Source organism: Schistocerca cancellata, chromosome 3, assembly GCF_023864275.1.
Source record: "Schistocerca cancellata isolate TAMUIC-IGC-003103 chromosome 3, iqSchCanc2.1, whole genome shotgun sequence".
NCBI classification, from domain to species: Eukaryota; Metazoa; Arthropoda; class Insecta; order Orthoptera; family Acrididae; genus Schistocerca; species Schistocerca cancellata.
The window spans coordinates 597163970-597184205 of record NC_064628.1 but is presented as its reverse complement, the minus strand read 5'-3'; the positions used below and the strand labels follow the sequence as shown (position 1 = coordinate 597184205).

Below are 20236 nucleotides of genomic sequence, written 5' to 3'. Positions count from 1 at the left end.
GTATTCTTGGATTTCCGGAAGGCTTTTGACACTGTTCCATTCAAGCGGCTTATAGTGAAATTGCCTGCTTATGGAATATCGTCTCAGTTATGTGACTGGATTTGTGACTTCTTGTTATAGAGGTCACAGTTCGTAGTAATTAATGGAAAGCCATCGAATAAAACAGAAGTGATTTCAGGCGTTCCCCAAGGTAGTGTTACAGGCCCTTTGCTGTTCCTTATCTATATAAACGATGTGCGAGACAATCTGAGCAGGGCCGTCTTCGGTTGTTTGCAGATGACGCTGTCGTTTATCGACTAATAAAGTCATCAGAAGATCAAAACAAACTGCAAAACAATTTAGAAAAAATATCTGAATGGTGCGAAAAGTGGCAGTTGACCCTAAATAACGAAAAGTGTGAGGTCATCCACATGAGTGCTAAAAGGAACTCGTTAAACTTCGGTTACACGATAAATCAGTCTAATCTAGAAGCTGTAAATTCAATTAAATACCTAGGTATTACAATTACGAACAACTTAAATTGGAAGGAACACATAGAAAATGTTGTGGGGAAGGCTAACCAAAGGCTGCGTTTTATTGGCAGGACACTTAGAAAATGTAACAGACCTACTAAGGACTGACTGCCTACACTACGCTTGTCCGTCCTCTTTTGGAATACTGCTGGCGGTGTGGGATCCTTACCAGGTAGAACTGACGGAGTACATCGAAAAAGTTCAAAGAAGGGCAGCACGTTTTGTATTATCGCGAAATATGGGAGAGAGTATCACAGAATGATTCAGGATTTGGGCTGGAAATCATTAAAAGAAAGGCGTTTTTCGTTAATACGGAATCTTCTCAAGAAATTCCAATCACCAACTTTCTCCTCGGAATGCGAAAATAGTTTGCTGACACCGAATTACATAGAGAGGAACGATCACAAAGATAAAATAAGGGAAATCAGAGCTCGTACGGAAAGATATAGGTATTCATTCTTTCCGGGCGCTATACGAGATTGGAATAATAGAGAAGGTGGTTCGATGAACTCTCTGCCAGGCACTTAAATGTGATTTGCAGAGTATCCATGTAGATGTAGATGTAGTAATAGCAAAACATTCCAGAAACATTTCTGCAATAGAACATGTGGCTGCGTCAGAATCAGAGTAGTTCGTGCTCGAGTGTTCCCTTGCCTTATAACTGATTGTAGTTTGATTTTTCCCACGAATTAACTCCCATAAACCAAGTCTATACTGTGCAGTTACATAACATGTTTAGGTGGCTATGAGTGTAACTGTGAATTGTAATTTTCTTATTTAAACTTCTAGTATTTGTCTTGTAGTTGCGAATTGGATTTTGCATACTTACATCTTATGGACACAGTTTAAATGTTACAAAATAGAGATTCTAGAGGAAAAGGTCTCACATTTACGACAAGTTGTTCGCTTTAGGTTTAATACAGGTGTGATGTCAGTAGAGGCAGCTTGAAATATTTGTATCATGTAGGGGTGAAAGCTTTGAAGGAATAACAACAGAAAAGGTTGTCCTTATTTCAAGAAAGTCCGTTCTGCCGTGAATGCTTTTCCAGTGAGTCTCAATAGCTGACATATATGATGAATTACGACCATTTAACCTATGTGCGACATTTGCATTCGATAGGTAAGATTCACTATTGGATGTAGAAGTAGCCTTCTGCATGCTCCAATTCAAAGTAATGAAAATTAAAGAGATGACTGATGCTTTATTTTCGCTTGAACATCATCAGTTCGCTCACTGCACGTTCTTGTGCAATATTGTTACAGGCGACGAGCTGTGAGGCCTTTGTGTTAAGTTGCCAAGAAGAAATTAATGAATAAGACCTAATAAAAGACATACTCAAACAAAGGGCAGTGTGAATATAATATTTGGCATCTGGTGGGGCAAATAGGGTGTTGTGCATTACGAACTCCTTCCCTGGGCTGCACACTTCGGAGCTAACATTTGTTGATAATAGCTGAGACATCTTTCAGTCACTGTGCAAGAAAAACGACAAATAAGTATTGCTATTACGTGATAAGACACTATGCTCATTCCACAACCAGAATTATCCAGGGGTTTGTTTGGGATGTCATGACTCATGCACTTATTCTTCTGATCTTTCACTCTCAAATGTTTATTTTTATCCAACAACCACCAGGAAAATACCTTCCCAGACGAAAACGCATGTCAAACCTGGATTGATGATATCTTTAATCCCAAAAGAGTAGATTTCCATAGGTGTGGAGTCAGTAAACTGCCTAAACATTATTACTGTTTCAGTTGATTTCTGATAATACACTCCTGGAAATGGAAAAAAGAACACATTGACACCGGTGTGTCAGACCCACCATACTTGCTCCGGACACTGCGAGAGGGCTGTACAAGCAATGATCACACGCACGGCACAGCGGACACACCAGGAACCGCGGTGTTGGCCGTCGAATGGCGCTAGCTGCGCAGCATTTGTGCACCGCCGCCGTCAGTGTCAGCCAGTTTGCCGTGGCATACGGAGCTCCATCGCAGTCTTTAACACTGGTAGCATGCCGCGACAGCGTGGACGTGAACCGTATGTGCAGTTGACGGACTTTGAGCGAGGGCGTATAGTGGGCATGCGGGAGGCCGGGTGGACGTACCGCCGAATTGCTCAACACGTGGGGCGTGAGGTCTCCACAGTACATCGATGTTGTCGCCAGTGGTCGGCGGAAGGTGCACGTGCCCGTCCACCTGGGACCGGACCGCAGTGACGGACGGATGCACGCCAAGACCGTAGGATCCTGCGCAGTGCCGTAGGGGACCGCACCGCCACTTCCCAGCAAATTAGGGACACTGTTGCTCCTGGGGTATCGGCGAGGACCATTCGCAACCGTCTCCATGAAGCTGGGCTACGGTCCCGCACACCGTTAGGCCGTCTTCCGCTCACGCCCCAACATCGTGCAGCCCGCCTCCAGTGGTGTCGCGACAGGCGTGAATGGAGGGACGAATGGAGACGTGTCGTCTTCAGCGATGAGAGTCGCTTCTGCCTTGGTGCCAATGATGGTCGTATGCGTGTTTGACGCCGTGCAGGTGAGCGCCACAATCAGGACTGCATACGACCGAGGCACACAGGGCCAACACCCGCCATCATGGTGTGGGGAGCGATCTCCTACACTGGCCGTACACCACTGGTGATCGTCGAGGGGACACTGAATAGTGCACGGTACATCCAAACCGTCATCGAACCCATCGTTCTACCATTCCTAGACCGGCAAGGGAACTTGCTGTTCCAACAGGACAATGCACGTCCGCATGTATCCCGTGCCACCCAACGTGCTCTAGAAGGTGTAAGTCAACTACCCTGGCCAGCAAGATCTCCGGATCTGTCCCCCATTGAGCATGTTTGGGACTGGATGAAGCGTCGTCTCACACGGTCTGCACGTCCAGCACGAACGCTGGTCCAACTGAGGCGCCAGGTGGAAATGGCATGGCAAGCCGTTCCACAGGACTACATCCAGCATCTCTACGATCGTCTCCATGGGAGAATAGCAGCCTGCATTGCTGCGAAAGGTGGATATACACTGTACTAGTGCCGACATTGTGCATGCTCTGTTGCCTGTGTCTATGTGCCTGTGGTTCTGTCAGTGTGATCATGTGATGTATCTGATCCCAGGAATGTGTCAATAAAGTTTCCCCTTCCTGGGACAATGAATTCACGGTGTTCTTATTTCAATTTCCAGGAGTGTATATGGCTGATAATTGATTTCTGTTTTTTCAGTAAACTATTAGAAAAACATTATTAAAATATGCATTGTACTAATACAAATTAATTAGAGCTTATCACAATAATCTTATGAAGTAGGTCTAATTTAATAAAAAAAATTTAGTATCTGTAGTACAAGTGTGCCTAAATCGGCACAAACTAGTATCCATGCAGTATTATGTATTTTGGACTTTGAAATGGCCTGTATTTACATCCTGTGGTATGTCATATTCAAGTAGTATGGAAATGTGGCAGTTGGGGGTGGATGCATAAAGAAACCTAGTCAACAAATTATTCAGTCCCACTGAAATTAGGCATTCACAAAAAGTAAAAATTATGCAGTCATAAGCAGAAAATGGCCTTCTCAAGTGTGCAGTTAAATGTAAACACATACTCCGCCCACAGACCCTAGTGGGCCCCTAGGTGCCGACCGGCCGTATATCATCCTCTGCCAATGGCATCATAGAATGCGTTGTGGAGAGAGTCGAGTCAGCACATAGCTCTCCCGCCACTGTCAGATTTTGTGACCTGGAGCTGCTTCTGCTCGATCCAGGAGCTCCTCAGTTGGCATCACAAGACTGAGTGCACTTCTTTCCAATTCTCTCACCAAGGAAACATCAATAGCAGCACTGGGAATCAAACCCGGCTCCTGTGCACGGCAGTCAGCCACGCTGACCACTCTGCTACGGAGGTAAGTTTGCACCTGTACACTGTGGGGTATTAGAAGTAACCAGAGGAAGCGATTTCCTTACCGATTCTCGATCTGGCTGCTTTTAGCTCCCTCACAGAACCGGTAAAAAGCTGGCCTCCATCAAGTTTGGAACAAACAGCCAATGCAGCCTTTAATCCTACCATTACCAACAAATTTCTATAATGCGTACTATGTATTACAACGGGTGATGGGTGTGTGGTACCTTATGCCCATCACAAAAGAATTTGAAAGAAAATCGTTAATTGCTGGTAACTTTTGTTAACTGTATACTTTTTAAACAGGTAACGATACATAATAAGTGTCCAGAACCTGAAAATACGCTTTAGCACAATCTTAGCAATACCAACGCATTTTCCGTAATGCCTGTACAGTGTAGAGAGGTACTTTATGACCAATAGAAAAAAATTAAAAAACGCAAATTTCGTTAACTGTCGTTGACTTTTATTCACAATTCACAACATACTTCTTATAGATATGTTGTTGTTGTGGTCTTCAGTCAAAAGACTAGTTTGGTGCAGGTCTCCATGTTAGTCTGAGCCTCTTCGTTGCCGAATAACAATTGCAACCAACATTCTTCTGAATACGAGGTGCGGCTAGAAAAGAACCGGACTGATGCTGGAAAAAAACATTTATTTACAATTATTTACAATTTCATGTTATCTCCTTCAATGTACTCTCCTCCTCGGTCTCTACACCGCTCCATACGAATTTTCCAGTGTTCATAGCAATGCTGCAGATCATTTTCGGTAAGTCCATACATTACTTCCGTCGCTTTTTCTTTTACTGCTTCAACAGTCTCAAATCTAGTTCCTTTCAAAGCTGACTTGACTTTAGGGAAAAGAAAAAAGTCACAGTGGGCCAAATCAGGTGAGTAGGGTGGATGATCTAAGATGGGAATGTTGTGTTTTGCCAAAAACGTCTTCACTGACAACACACTGTGAGCTGGGGCATTGTCTTGGTGAAGGATCCATGACTTTTTTCTCCACAAATCGTTCCGTTTTCTCCGTACTCGCTCACGTAGGGTAGCCAGGACGCTAATGTAGTAATGCTGATTCACTGTTTGTCCCTCTGGTACCCAATGAATGTGCACAATCCCTTTGATGTCAAAAAAAAAAAACAATCATCATTGCCTTGAATTTCGATTTTGACATTCGTGCTTTTTTTTGTCGTGGAGAACCAGGAGTTTTCCAATGCATCGATTGGCGTTTAGTTTCGGGATCGTAAGTAAAAAACCACGATTCATCGCAAGTAATAACATTTTGTAAGAAGGTGGGATCACTTTCAATGTTTTCCAGGATGTCAGAACAAATCATTCTTCGGCGTTCCTTCTGTTCAATTGTGAGACACTTTGGAACCATTTTTGAACACACTTTGTTCATGTTGAAACTTTCATGAAGAATCTGCCTAACACTTTCCTTGTCAACTCCTGTTAACTCAGACACTGCTCTGATTGTTAAACGGCGATCTTGTCGAACAAGTTTACCGATTTTTTCAATGTTTGCATCAGTTTTTGCTGACAACGGTCTGCCAGTGCGAGTGTCATCACTGGTGTCTTCGCGGCCATCTTTAAATCGTTTAAACCACTCAAACACTTGTGTTCGCGATAAACAATCATCGCCGTACACTTGTTGTAACATTACAAACGTTTCACTTGCAGATTTTCCTAGTTTGAAACAAAATTTGATGTTAACACGCTGTTCTTTCTGTACACTCAACATTTTCCGACGCACAGACAAAACGTCAACTACTTAAAACAGACGCCACGGGCAGACTGAGTGCAGGAGGCAGATGAAACTCGAGCAGTAGGCGGAGCGAGAGTCACGTGACAGGCCACGCGACTTTCAGCCTTATTGCATTCGTTTTATTGTTTCACCAGTACTAGTCCGGTTTTTTTCTAGCCACACCTCGTATACTTACTTTATTCATCTTTTGGTCTCCATACACGTCTTTTACCCCTCCTCCCCTCCCCAGCACTTCCTTCCAATACTAAAGTTTTGATCCTTTGATGTCTCAGAACGTGTTCTATCAACTGATCCCTTCTTTTGGTCATGTTGTACCACAAATGTCTTATCTCCCCAATTGTATTCACCACTTCCGCATTAGTTACATGATCGACCGATCTAATCTTCAGTATTCATCTGTACCACGAATTTCATAAGCTCCTTTTATCTAATCTGTTTATCGTCCATGTTTTGCTTACATACGTGGGTACACTCCTGACAAGCACCTTCAGCAAAGACTTTCTAACAGTTAAATCTATACTGGATGTTAACAAATTTCTCTTCTTCAGAAATGCTTTTCTTTCCATTGTCACTCTATATTTTACATCCTCTCTGCTTCAGTTATTTTGCTGCCCAAATAGCAAAAGTCATTTACTATTTTAAGTGTCTCGTTTCCTTGTGCGTTCCTACATTTCTCTGGAATCCAAACTATCTTCCCTGAGGTCAGCTGTCAGCAACTGCTTCCTTTGATATTGGAATTACTACATCCTTATTCAAGTTCGATGGTATTTCGCCTGTCTCATACATCTTGCACATGGAAGAGTTTGTCGTTGCTGGCTCTCCCAAGGCTATCAGTAGTTCTGACAGAGTGTTGTCTATTCCCGGGGCCTTTTTTTGACTTGGATCTTTCTTCTCACAGTACCATTCTCCCATCTCATCTTCATCTACGTCCATTCCCGTTCTATAATATTGCTTTGAACTTCATCTCCCATTTATAGACCCTCTTTACATTCCTTCCAGATTTAAGCTTTCCCGTATTTGCATAGGACTGGTTTTCCATCTGAGCTCTTCTTATTCATACAGCTACTTCTATTTTCCCCAAAGGCCTCTTTGATTTTCCTGTAGGCGGCATTTATCTTTCCTCTAGCGAAATATGCCTCTCAGTCCTCACATTTCCCCACTACCCATTCCTGATAAGGCGTTTTGCACTTCCTGCCAATCTCATTTTTTAAACATTTGTGTTCCCTTTCGTCTGGTTCATTTACAGCATTTTTAAATTTTTTCCTTTCATCAATTACATTCACTATCGAAGGATTTCTACTGGGCTTTGCCTTTTTACCTATTTGATCCTCTGCTGCCTCACTATTTCACTCTTGAAGCTACCCATTTTTCTTTCACTGTATTCCTTTCCACTGTTAAGATATATGTGTAAGTTGGGTTCTGAACCTTAAAATTTGAGTATAATATTTGTTGTGAAAAGTGGCATTCGCTACTAAGACTTAAATTTGTGGGAAAAGTTTTACTGAAAAATTTAAAACAAATAGAGAATATAGTACAAGAAATCATTAAATAATGTAAATGTTTTTATCTTTAAAATATAAAACACAAAGCTAAACTGTAATAGTCTCGAAAGGTGGGCATAAAGTATTCGCCCCACCTTGGTATTGTGCCAGTGAATTTACAGAACGACCCAGTTTATAGTCTCAGTTCCGATTAGGTGCGTTACTTTGAAACTGAAGCATTCAGGTACTGATGTTATCCCCTGGATTCCACTCTGTTTGCAAATTTTCATCGTTATTCGTTAGCTTCTATGTTCTAAGAAACGAAAGATATTAAGATCAGTCTCTTTACAACAAATCCAAAAACTTATCTTCTTTTTACTATTTTCTGTCTGCTGCATTGTAAGTCGTTACTTTTGCTCATTATTCAATCTTCGCCAGTATTTTTTTTTTCATCGTATCCTAAATGTATTTCAGTACAGATTATTCTCGTGGGTTTATTCCAATTTAATCAAAAATACCAGCGATGTGAAATAAAATTAATTCTGTACTTGTATACGAGGATTTTTCTTTTTAAGTATTGCTCATCGTTTCCTGTGACAGTGATTTCCTTTTCTGCTTGCCTAGTCCGTTTAATGATTGAAAATTCTGATTCGCGTTGCTTCTTTCGCCACCTCACTTTCTCCGACAACAAATACTACTGGCAGGTAGGAGAATCATTGCGTAGTGGCACTCCTCAAAACTTTCCTCATTCGTAATGGAGGAATGGGTCATGTACATTCGATGTAAAAAGACGTTTGCTCATCTGTAAGGTAACTGTGGGAGTAAGAACTTTCTTTTCACGCATTTTCTGATGCCACTGAATACGATTGGATATTTATAATTTCCGACAGATTCTGTAGTCTCAACAACATTCTCTTTACAAACAGTATACTTTTAGTCATAAATGACTAAAAACGCAGTACCTTTAGAGAAAAGATGAACAACATAATCGTGAAATTTGGGAATATTTTGGTGTATATACTATGAAAAATCGGTCAGGGGGAGACATGCAATGTTATACTTAGTTATTTCGTTCCGTAACTAGCCGGTCTCCACGCATGCTGTACTATGAGTGAAATAATAACACAGTTAAACAATAAAATCGCGAAGTTGCCACTCTAGGAACGCGAATTCTTTACAGACGAATGGAAAAACTGGTAGAAGCCGACCTCGGGGAAGATCAGTTTGGATTCCGTAGAAATGTTGGAACACGTGAGGCAATACTGACCTTACGACTTATCTTGGAAGAAAGATTAAGAAAAGGCAAACCTACGTTTCTAGCATTTGTAGACTTAGAGAAAGCTTTTGACAATGTTGACTGGAATACTCTCTTTCAAATTCTGAAGGTGGCAGGGGTAAAATACAGGGAGCGAAAGGCTATTTACAATTTGTACAGAAACCAGATGGCAGTTATAAGAGTCGAGGGGCATGAAAGGGAAGCAGTGGTTGGGAAAGGAGTGAGACAGGGTTGTAGCCTCTCCCCGATGTTATTCAATCTGTATATTGAGCAAGCAGTAAAGGAAACAAAAGAAAAATTTGGAGTAGGTATTAAAATTCATGGAGAAGAAGTAAAAACTTTGAGGTTCGCCGATGACATTGTAATTCTGTCAGAGACAGCAAAGGACTTGGAAGAGCAGTTGAACGGAATGAACAGTGTCTTGAAAGGAGGATATAAGATGAACATCAACAAAAGCAAAACGAGGATAATGGAATGTAGTCAAATTAAGTCGGGTGATGCTGAGGGAATTAGATTAGGAAATGAGACACTTAAAGTAGTAAAGGAGTTTTGCTACTTAGGGAGTAAAATAACCGATGATGGTCGAAGTAGAGAGGATATAAAATGTAGACTGGCAATGGCAAGGAAAGCGTTTCTCAAGAAGAGGAATTTGTTAACATCGAGTATAGATTTAAGTGTCAGGAAGTCGTTTCTGAAAGTATTTGTATGGAGTGTAGCCATGTATGGAAGTGAAACATGGACGATAAATAGTTTGGACAAGAAGAGAATAGAAGCTTTCGAAATGTGGTGCTACAGAATAATGCTGAAGATTAGATGGGTAGATCACATAACTAATGAGGAGGTATTGAATAGGATTGGGGAGAAGAGAAGTTTGTGGCACAACTTGACCAAAAGAAGGGATCGGTTGGTAGGACATGTTCTGAGGCATCGAGGGATCACAAATTTAGCATTGGAGGGCAGCGTGGAGGGTAAAAATCGTAGAGGGAGACCAAGAGATCAATACACTAAGCAGATTCAGAAGGATGTAGGTTGCAGTAGGTACTGGGAGATGAAGAAGCTTGCACAGGATAGAGTAGCATGGAGAGCTGCATCAAACCAGTCTCAGGACTGAAGACCACAACAACAACAACATGAAACACGCCGTGAGTATATGTTTTCTGCTCTTCCTTGTCTTTCTCATTGGTGCTACAGAATACCCCTTTCATTCGAGATGATGGGCTGATAGGCAAAAACGACTGTAGAACGATCGACACACAAGCGCGTACTTACCGCTCTTAACACAGGCAAGGCACGTTTCTCACGGTAACCCGGTGCTGCCGACGTGTTCGTCCTCCCCCTCTAGCGGCGCGCTACTGCTCAGCGACTGCGTCATACACGTCGAGGAAGTAGGTTTTTTTCGCAACCGCCAGTGCAGCCAACCCAGGCAGCTTATCCAGTGCTGCGATATCAGCATCTAAGGCATGACAAAACAACTGCGTCTTATCGCTTCAGTGTCGCTAAAGGAACGAAATCTATTTTGACAATTAAATAACCTGAAGCTTTTGTGCATAATGATGCACACATCGTCGGCTCCAGGTAATGTAGCGCCTAGGGTAGGCCTATGTAGGGTATCTTACCCTCCATCTCTCAGCCTTCAGACGCTGTAAACTCTGTAATAGTATTGCATTGTTTAGGAAGACGCAACAACAGTTTTATGCAGATGTGTCAAAAATGGGTAGTAAGTAATTGTATGAAGCTTTAACTACGGTATATTAAAAGCGGAACAGCAGAAGTACAGCAAATTAACGAAGTGTCAGAGTGATGGATAGTCAAAAAACAGCAGTAATAAGGAATGATGACTAACAACTATGTGACAGTACAACTGCTTTACCACATATTTCATTTTCACGTTTCTGCTGATAATATTAACAAGTCCGCGAACCTGTGGATTAAATTTTGCCGGCAGAACATTAGAGGGGTAACGCTCATTTCACGAGACTTTCTGCAAACGTCACGTCATTTTGACTTCACGCACAATATCGACAAACGCAAGAACTGCTGACGACTTTATGACGAGGAAGAATATGAATGTTATTTCTCCTCGTTTCCCTCGCAGCAATTTAAACTGTCCTCTTCAGTTCCTGTTTAACAACAACTCTCAAATCGTCACATATTCGAAAATAAAGAGCCAAATATTTGTGAAACGGAAGAATATGAATTTCATTGCTGCTCGTTTCTGTCACAGCAATTAAAACTGTCCTCATAGGTTTCTGCCTAACCACACACTCGGAAAGCGCCATGTATTCGAAAAAAAAAAAAAAAAACAGCGAAATATTCGACATACTTGTGCCAAGAGAAGAATATAAATGCCATTGCCCTCGTTTCACTCGCAGTAATTTTAGGTACCTGCCTTATGTAATGCCCTTTTCTAAAAAAAGAAAAAAAAGCACGTGTTGATCGCGACAGTCATCTGCGAACATTTTTTAAAGCATGTATTGTTATTTTGATGTTTGTTATTAAAATCAGGCACTTTCAGTGCAGCTCAGTAAGCCAGGCTTGAGAGTCAACCAGGCGATTCGAAACTAGACGCCAGACATATAATCTGCAATTGTGACACGCCGGCCGGTGTGGTCATGCGGTTCTAGGCGCTACAGTCTGGAACCGCGCGGCCGCTACGGTCGCAGGATCGAATCCTGCCTCGGGCTTGGATGTGTGTGATGTCCTTAGATTAGTTAGGTTTAAGTAGTTCTAAGTTCTAGGGGACTGATGACCTAAGATGTTGAGTCCCATAGTGCTCAGAGCCATTTGAACCATTTTTTTGCAACTGTGACCGATATCTTAATAAATGCTCCACGAAATATTAAAAACGATGCTGGTCCTGTGTCAACAAAATATTGGAACTAAAACATCTCTACTTCTGTTTAAAGACAAGTTGCTATTCAACGTTGTTACATAAAATTTCGAAAAGTTCGAGATCAATTTACTTCATCTTTTCATATGATAGTCTAATACAAATTTGGACGGCAGTAGACCGCACATTTTTTAAATATATAGGTTACATAAATGAAGGGTGAGTCAGGAGGAAAGGTACATGCTTTGACGGGTGATACTACTATTGGTGATTCTGAACTAAAAACTTCTAATAAACATAGGCCCTTTTCTTAACCGTTTCCGGGTAAACCAATGCAAACAGCTAGGAACGGGAAAGATGCAGGTAAATTAATAATACTATTATGTTATGGTTTGTTTAATTGTGTACGTCTCCTCACAGAAGATGTTCAAACAGTCCACCGTCAATTTCAATGCATGTTGCTGCTCTTGTAGACAGGTGTTGTGTCGGCGATTGGAGTTCAGTTTTGCATTCCTTTACCTTGGCATAAGCAGAGCGAGAAGTTCCTCTCTTGTATCCACCCTGCGCCTGTAGGCGTCGCCCTTCAGCCTCCCCCACAAACAGTAGTCCAATGGGATAAGATTGGGTGATGTCGGTGACCAAGCAACGACTCCATGGCGACCGATCCAACGACCAGGATACGTTGTGTTTGTCATTGGCCGAACGGAATGTGTAGGAGCTCCGTCATGCTGAAAGTACATACAAGCTCGTGTTGCCAAACAGATATCCTCCACGTATTCTGGTAACACATTTTGAAGAAACTCAAGATACCGTGTCCCAGTAAGACGGTTATCTAAAACACCTGGACCGATGAGGTGGTCATCAATAATACACACCACACGTTGACTGAGAAACGTCGTTGAAAATTCGTTTCCACACTAGCGTGCACATTTTCATTTGCCCATACATGAGAGTTGCGCCTGTTGTTGATTCCGTTGCGGGTAAGTATTGACTCATCAGTGAATAGAATACGTGCAATTAATCGCTCATTGGCAACGATCCATTGACAGAATTCTTGCCGGGCGGCAGCATCTCCTTCATGCAAATGTTGTACACTCTGCCGATGAAAGGGATACAGACCGTGCTCGTGTACTGTGCGTATCACTCGTGTTTGTGGAATACCGAGTTGGGCACCAGTTCTTCTAGAGCTAGTAGTAGGGTAGCGTTCCACTACTTGAAGAATGTTCTCGACTTCATTAAGAGTATATTGTACGGGACGTTCAGAGATAACATTTACGCTGGGAAGCGTACCGCTCTCACGTGATCCGTGAAACACCCTGCTAAACACCCTGCTATCTGGCACTCTGCGATTCGTAAATCGTTGTTGGTATTCTCGCACAGCAGCTCTGGAATTCCCATTGAACAAACCATAGACAAACACGATGTCAGCATAGTCTGCATGTGTGAAGATCCTTGGCATTTTCACTCCACAAAACTACACTGTAGTACCGTGCACTACGACAAGCACTCTCGGACTAAGACTTGAGGTAAACAACTGCACCATTCGCAAGTGGACTGTGTACTGACACGGTTAGTAAGGACGACGATACACGTTTCTCGCTCCTAGTTCTTTCCGTTGGTTTACTTGGAAAGAAAAGGGCATATGTTTATAAGGAGTTTTTTGTTCAGAATCACCACTAGTATCAGCCCTCAAAGCATATACCTTTCCTCCTGACACACCCTTTATACGAGGGTGAGTCAAATGAAAACCTTAAATTTGTAATAACAAATCGAAATTTCGCGCCGTTATCCTGTAAGTTGGTAAGCATGCTACAAACAGTGTGCAGAATGGCCTGTAGGTGGTAGCATAATGCAGATGCACACATACCATCGCAGTATCAGTATAAAGATGGCCACCCCACTTGCGACTTGCACCAGGGATTATTCGGTTTTTGCGTAGTGAAGGTGTGAAACCTATTGAAATTCATCGACGAATGAAGGCTCAGTACGGTGATGCATGTTTGTTATAGTAGCAAGTCTACGAATGGAGTAGGAAGTTCGCAAATGGTATGACTTCAGTGGAAGATGCTCCTCGTCCAGGTCAGGCACTACGAGTTGTGACTCCTCAGAACACTGCAGCGGTTGAAGCCATGTTTTTGTTGTGGTATTCACTCCTGAGACTGGTTTGATGTCATAGTGAAGGAAAACCGCCGAGGGACACTCAGTGACATTGCAGCATGTTTACAGATTAGTCATGCATCAGCACACCACATTGTGCATTATGTGCTCCAGTTTCACAAAGCGTCTGCAAGTTGAGTGCCACGTCAGCTGACTCCTGAAATGAGAGAACGACGTGTTGATGCTTGTGAAGAACTTCTTCGGCGCTTTGAATGAGAAGGTGATGGCTTCCTTTCAAGAATCGTTACTGGGGACGATACCTGGGTTTACTTCCATCAATCGGAAAGGAAGAGAGCGGGCAATCCAGAACTTGCCCCAAGTGATTTCCATATATTTGGACCACTCGAAGACGCAATAGGAGGAAAGAAGTTCCGTTCTGATGAAGAAGTACGGCACACGGTGCATGAGTGGTAGCACAGACTACCAAAAGTATTTTTTTCTAATGGAGTGTATGCAATTTGTAATCGCTGGAGGACTTGCATTGAGCTTGGGGGAGATTATGTTGAGAAGTGATACAGCTTTGTACCACTTCTGCACAATAAATAATATTTAAAAAAGTATTTAAGGTTTTCATTTGACTCACCCTTGTATCCATATTATACAAAGAGGAAACGTTATTACCAAAAATTTTTAGAAGTTCATGAACAATTTACTTTGAATTTTTACATTAATACTCTAATAAAGATTTCTACATACATAGGTTATATACTTTTCAATGTTGGCTACCATCCTCACAGATCCTGCAGGTGGAGAGGTCTGTCATACACCATATACCAATCGTCCCAAACGATTTGCCCATTCATTTTAAGAGACTTCAATTCCCATTCACAGTTTCATTGGTAATAACAATAACCAAAGCTCAGGCTCACAACGACAGGGGGAAGAGGAGATGGAAAAGGGGAGGACGAAATGGACACAGAGAGGGCGAAGGAGGAGATGGAAGATAGGTGGGGGGAAGAAGAAGTGGAGAGCCACAGGGGAGAGGGAGAGATGGACAGAGAGACGAGGGGAGGAAGAAATGTAGAGACACAGGGGAGAGGGAGAGATAGACAGAGAGATGAGGGGACTAAAAGTGGAGAGATACAGGGGACTGGGACAGATTGACAGAGAGATGGGGGGAGGAAGAAGTGGACAGACGTAGGGGGAGTAGAGATGGACAGAGAAGGGGAGAAGAGGTGTTGGAGAGAGAGAGAGAGAGAGCAGAAGGAAGAGTTTTCGACGAATATCCAATTCCCATACTTATTTCGCTATTGCGAAGCATTGCTGGGTTCGCTAGTAATGTTTAATTACAAAACCATATCGAAGATTAGTGGAGGGACTTATGGTGGGATACCGTTAGCAAGACTAATTCTCAATACAGTCGACGATGATGATAGTAAATCCCATGTGGAAAACCGGCCACCATCGCGACGTACCTCCTATTTTGCCTACTGAATCGGTACACGTCTTCTGCACTGCTTCCTTCCCTCACACAGAATCTCCTGAAACAGTAAAATAATGACAAAATAAAAACTACTTCTCCACAATACCATTGTTACACTGCAAGTTACAGGAATTTAAATCCAGGCATTTTTCATTCAATAGTGCTAACAATAATTCGTGACGTTACTTTATAACACGCCATTTCGTCAAGTTAAAAGCTTTAGCAAACACTATTCGAGAAATATTATTTCATTACTGTACTGTAGCATACTGCAAAAACAACCGGTACTGATTTGTGAGATTCGTTATGAGATTTCCAAACTTCATTTCGGTTTTGCATTCTCACAAATTTTAACAATACTGTTTATAAAATTATTCCGTGGACTGTAAAAATTTCAAGTCTGTGATGTGAGCAGTGAATGGTGCGGTAGTTTTTATGTGAAGTTAGTGTATGGGGGCCAGTGTCAGAATACGAACGATTCTTTTTTTTCTTCAAATATTGCGTTCCTCGGATTGCAGGAAAATTTATCCATTGTAGATCGTCGACCCAGCTAGTCGACCCAGTATAGCAGCGCTGCTTTCCATCAGTGCTGCCAACTCATTTCTCCCTTTGTCACCACACGACAAGTAAAAAGTTCATACCTTCACCTTGAAAGTCCCTGAGAACAGAAAAATTCTAGACCGGCGGAAAGAAAGCTAATCACGAATTGAGTGGTTACATTTCCCCTTTGTTAACAATTTTGTACACTGAACGGTCACTGTTTTCAAACAAAACATTGACGATGTTATTCGAGAAGCTTGGTCCTGCTCGTCTCTACACCATATGCGGCAGTATGTAATTTTGTGCTTCCTACTACAGGAACTAACTGGAAATGACGCAGTATTTCCAGTTATTCTCCATTGGAGGTGTCTGAAAGGAAAAGACTGATTTTTAGTTTTGTATTTAGTTTTTTGTATATTATTTTAATTTTATTGTGTGTTCCCTTTAGTAAGGCTGTCGGCCACTGGGTACTTGGGAAGCACAAGGGTATGGGTAGGGGTGCGGCGAGGGATAGATGTTCCGCATTATACAAACACAGAAAGTTAGCTTCCAGATGCAAATTGTTATTTATTCAAATGACTAGTTTCAGATTTCACAAAATCCCTGCCTTCAGAATATTACATTATGAAATCCCAAAATGCGTATTTGAAGAAATACAAATTTGCATCTGAAAGCTGATCTTTATTCTTCTTGTATAATGCAAAAACAAAATAGGTGCAAGGTAGGCGCTGAAACCAGTACGACTGCCAAAATTCTCAAGATGTTCCGCAGTTCTGATAACTTACGCAGCTTGCGATACTTACCGAACACTTGCTGTGATTGAAATGACGGCAGGAGTATGAATCCAGAATGAGATTTTTCACTCTGCAGCGGAGTGTGCGCTGATATGAAACTTCCTGGCAGATTAAAACTATGTGCCTCTCACAGGCAAGTGCTCTACCATCTGAGCTACCGAAGCACGACTCAGGCGCGATACTCAACAGCTTTACTTCTGCCAGTACCTCGTCTCCTACCTTCCAAACTTTACAGAAGCTCTCCTGCGAACCTTGCAGAACTAACACTCCTGAAAGAAAGGATACTGCGGAGACATGGCTTAGCCACAGCCTGGGGGATGTTTCCAGAATGAGATTTTCACTCTGCAGCGGAGTGTGCGCTGATATGAAACTTCCTGGCAGATTAAAACTGCGTGCCCGACCGAGACTCGAACTCGGGACCTTTGCCTTTCGCGGGCAAGTGCTCTACCATCTGAGCTACCGAAGCACGACTCACGCCCGGTAGAGCACTTGCCCGCGAAAGGCAAAGGTCCCGAGTTCGAGTCTCGATCGGGCACACAGTTTTAATCTGCCAGGAAGTTCCAGAAGTATGAATGTTTCATAAAAGCGTGTTACCAGAGACACTCATGCACATCTGAGGTAGCCTCTTAGTGTCATTACGCAAGACAAGTCAGAACTTAACTGCTGCTTTTTGTAGACTATTTTATTTTTTCAGACCACCGGTTTTGAGCCCTACTGTGCATCTCACGCCCTCCACTAACGTACATCCACTGGCAAAACCGTGAGCACTTGACAATGTAAAGGTATGTCAACACGATGCGTCTTTCCTTGTGCACAATTGTTCACGCACGGGAACAGAAGAGCTTGCATAGAAATTAGTAGGAACAACGCCCTTAGGCATGCACGTTCTCGTGTCCAGACGATGCCTCAATGTGCAAACGATCAGCTTTGCAGCTGTTACTTTGGTGGGAAATTTATGCTGCGCTTACTGCGATAAAAGAAGACAGAAAACGTAAAGACGGGATGACTACTGAGTTAAATAGTATCTAAACAGTAGAGGTATGGGAAATATAAAATGACACGTTTTGTTAGCGTATTTCCAGGAAAGTTGGTCATAGTGAAATTTAATACTTTCTGTCCGCCTCCGTAGCGAAGCGTTAGCGTTAGCGCCTCCCAAGCAGAGGGCCTGGGTCGGTCATAATTTTCATTATCATTGACTCACAAGTCGCCGAATTGGCGTAAACTAGAAAGGTCTTGCAATACGGCGTCCAAACTCCCCCTAATGGGGCCCCCCGGCCAACAACGCCACACGATCATTTCAGTGCATTTTTAAGATGATGATGATGATGATGATGTTTGGTTTGTGGAGCGCTCAACTGCGTGGTTATCAGCGCCCGTACAATTACCCAATCTTTGCTCAGTCCACTTTCGCCACTTTCCTGGATGATGATGAAATGATGAGGACAACACAAACACCCAGTCATCTCGAGGCAGGTGAAAATCCCTGACCCCGCCGGGAATCGAACCCGGGACCCCGTGCTCGGGAAGCGAGAACGCTACCGCGAGACCACGAGCGGCGGACAGCATTTTTAAGAATTTCTGTAGAGGAATATGTAGCGACAAGGCTAGCATTAACAATCGTTGGCTGACAATATGCGCTGAAGTGCCAGAGGAAGTGGTATAGGCATGCGGATTCAAATACGAAGATATGTAAACAGGCAGAATATGGCACTGCAGTGGACAACGCCTATATAACACAAGTGTCTGGCACAGTTGTTAGCTCGATTACTGCTGCTACAATAGCAGATGTGGGTGAGTTTGAACGTGGTGTTATAGTCGAATTTTCCAGTACGACTATTTCACAAGTGAACAGTGACTATCACGAATCCGCTAAAACATCAAACCTACGACTTTGCGCGGTCAGAAAAAGCTCCTGCAAGAACTGGACCAACAACGACTGAAGAGAATCGTTCAACGTGAGAGAACTGCAACTCTTCCAAAAATTCCAGTAGATTTCAATGCTGGGCCATCAGCAAGTGTCAGCATGCGAACCCTCCAACGAAACATCATTGATAAGGGCTTTCGGAGCCGAAGGCCCACTCAGCCATGGACCCTGCATGTCAGCAGGGCACTGTTCAAGCTGGTGGAAGCTCTGTAATGGTGTGGGGGGTGTGTGCAGTTGGAGTGATATCGGACCCCTGCTTCGTCTAGATACGACTCTGACAGGTGACACGTACGTAAGCATCCTGTCTGATTACTTGCACCCATTCATGTCCATTGTGCATTCCGACGGACTCGGGCAATTCCAGCAGGACAATGCGACATCCCACATATGCAGAATTGTTACAGAGTGGCTCCAGCAACACTCTTCTGAGTTTAGAAATTTCCGCTGGCCACCAGACTCCCCAGACATGAACGTTATTGAGCATATCTGGGATGCCTTGCAATGTGCTATTCAGAAGAGATCTCCGCCGCCTCTTATTCTTACGGATGTATGGACACCCCTGCAGGATTCATGGTGTCAGTTCCCACCAGCACTACTTCAGACATTAGTCGAGTCCATGCTGTGTCGTGTTGCGGCACTTCTGCCTGCTCATGGGGACCCTACACGACAACAGGCAGGTGTACCAGTTTCTTTGGCTCTTCAGTGTATATACCAATATCAGTACTTTATTTCACATTTCAAAACAACACATTTCAGTGATTATTCCTGAAACTGAGAAATACAATACTGTACCTACTTAAGGGAGATTACTAGTCGTTATGTAAAGTTTAATCAATTATTAATACGTCGGTCCGCAGCTCGTGGTCTTGCGGTAGCGTTCTCTCTTCCCACGCCCGGGTTCCCGGGTTCGATTCCCGGCGGAGTAAGGGATTTTCTCTGCCTCGTGATGACTGGGTGTTGTGTGATGTCCTTAGGTTAGTTAGGTTTAAGTAGTTCTAAGTTCTAGGGGACTGATGACCATAGCTGTTAAGTCCCATAGTCCATAGTGCTCAGAGCCATTTTAATACGCCATTTTGATTTTCTGAAAAGCTGTTTACACAACTTCATTCAAGTGAAATTATTTATTGGGTAATATTGTTGTACTCTATAAATTCAGTAAAGCTGTAAACCACAGTATCCACTAGAGCGGAGGCTGTGTTTCCAATTTTGTATTTCATATGTCATCAGTGTCCTCCATTTCTGTCTTTAATACGGGTACTGTAGATTGTTGAGAAGCTCCACCTACCCCATGTTTTGTGTTGTTCAGGTATCAGGCTCTTCAAATGTTGTGCTGTTAAGTCGCCATGACATTAATATTCGTCCAAAGTAATAATACACACTTTCCACAGATTTATAAGCTGTTTCTTCTCTGAGTTCGTACTTCGAGAGTTATCTTATTCTTTACTGATGTTGCGACAAGTGTGAGATTAACTTTGAAGCAACATTTATTGTCTGGCGCGTTCACACAACCTAATATGCGAATACCCTATAAACATTAAAATTCAAGAACAGCATAAATATATAAAACAAAGAATACACACAAAGTCAAAGATATTATGCCTAAATGTAATCACTGTACAACTTCCGTACT

At 42.7% G+C, this 20236-nt stretch overlaps 1 protein-coding gene across 2 annotated transcripts in view; it reads right to left on the bottom strand.

The window, feature by feature from the left end:
* LOC126175486 (cyclic GMP-AMP synthase-like receptor) overlaps nt 1–10308 on the bottom strand; it is a 367167-nt gene extending 356859 nt beyond the window's left edge. For both annotated transcript variants that reach the window (XM_049922303.1, XM_049922304.1), the window contains exon 1: nt 10208–10308. The gene's annotated coding sequence lies outside the window, so the exon portion shown is untranslated. The remainder of the gene's footprint in view (nt 1–10207) is intronic.
* Between the last annotated feature and the right edge of the window lie 9928 nt (nt 10309–20236).